This window comes from Marmota marmota, unplaced genomic scaffold (genome assembly GCF_001458135.2).
Source record: "Marmota marmota marmota unplaced genomic scaffold, marMar, whole genome shotgun sequence".
NCBI lineage: Eukaryota > Metazoa > Chordata > Mammalia > Rodentia > Sciuridae > Marmota > Marmota marmota.
The window spans coordinates 4,364,923-4,366,083 of record NW_026000005.1 but is presented as its reverse complement, the minus strand read 5'-3'; the positions used below and the strand labels follow the sequence as shown (position 1 = coordinate 4,366,083).

At 36.2% G+C, this 1,161-nt stretch overlaps 1 protein-coding gene across 6 annotated transcripts in view; it reads left to right on the top strand.

Annotated features, from left to right (window-relative positions):
• The window catches only part of Pde1a (phosphodiesterase 1A), a 349,265-nt gene that overhangs the window by 66,697 nt on the left and 281,407 nt on the right, over nt 1–1,161 (top strand). The window lies entirely within an intron of this gene.

Genomic DNA, 1,161 nt, shown 5'->3' with positions numbered 1-1,161 from the left:
TTGGCCCCCAAATTTTAGACCATCACTAGCAGAAGGGAGGAGGATACAGAAATGCCACGACACTAAGCCAGTTGACGGCTCCTTTGAAAAATTGTACCACCGGTGACACCATCAGCAAAGACACTCCAGCATTACCACAATTCACTGCACCAACACACAATGCATACAAGTGATATATAGTCCAGGAAAGTTCTGCAAGCAGTTCAAAGCGGAGGAATCTATCAATATGTCCATTTCCTCCCAAAGTAAATCGACTCCTTGATTGAGCATTACTTGTTGAGTTATTATTCATTGATGCATCAGTTTATACAGTTCATTGTGATAGCTATCGAAGAAGCTGTAGTTTGGTTTCATCTTTGTCTTCACCGGCACTGGGATGAAGATAGGAATTCTGGCAATGATGGCTAAAAAAAAATATGTAACATTCCAACAGGTACTAAGAAAACAATTTTCTGAACAATTTACATTATCCTGAACAGAATTATTAAATATAATGAAAAGGAAAGGTGAAAGTAAACAGATCTGTTAGCCTCCTTATTTTTTCACATATTAAAACAATCCTCAACAGCTGTTTACCCAATTTAAATTAAACCATTTAAATCACGTGAAAAATAAAAATATTTGGATCCATTTTTTCATGAGCGCTCCTCATATATGATCTATAGACATACGCACATACAGACATACAGCAAAAAACACAAGTGTGCACACATAACATACAACACATAAGACAATAGTAAAGGCCTTGTAGCTTTACACAGGTGAAATCTCCATTGCAATGTTTAAAAACTCCACAATCAAAAAAAAAAAAAAAAACTGATCAGAAAAACATTAACCTAGGTCTGAATGAGCTCAAAAAATATAATAGAACTTTATGATGTGGGCAAAGGCAATAATAAAATAAATATTGAAAAAGACATCCTGGTTACCACCTGGGTTTGACTCTTTTTTGGATATCCCATCCTTTTTCCTGTAACTTGCATAATTGGTCTGAAGGTATTCCCACAAGCAAGCCCCAAGGTTTTTTACATTTGAAATAGGCTTTAATGGTGTTCATTATTCATTAGCCTCCAGGTGTGAGAGAACCACTGTTGCAGATCAAGAATAGCCAAGCTGGAGCTCTGGATATCAGCTGTTATGGATTTGAGTCAAATCATCTTC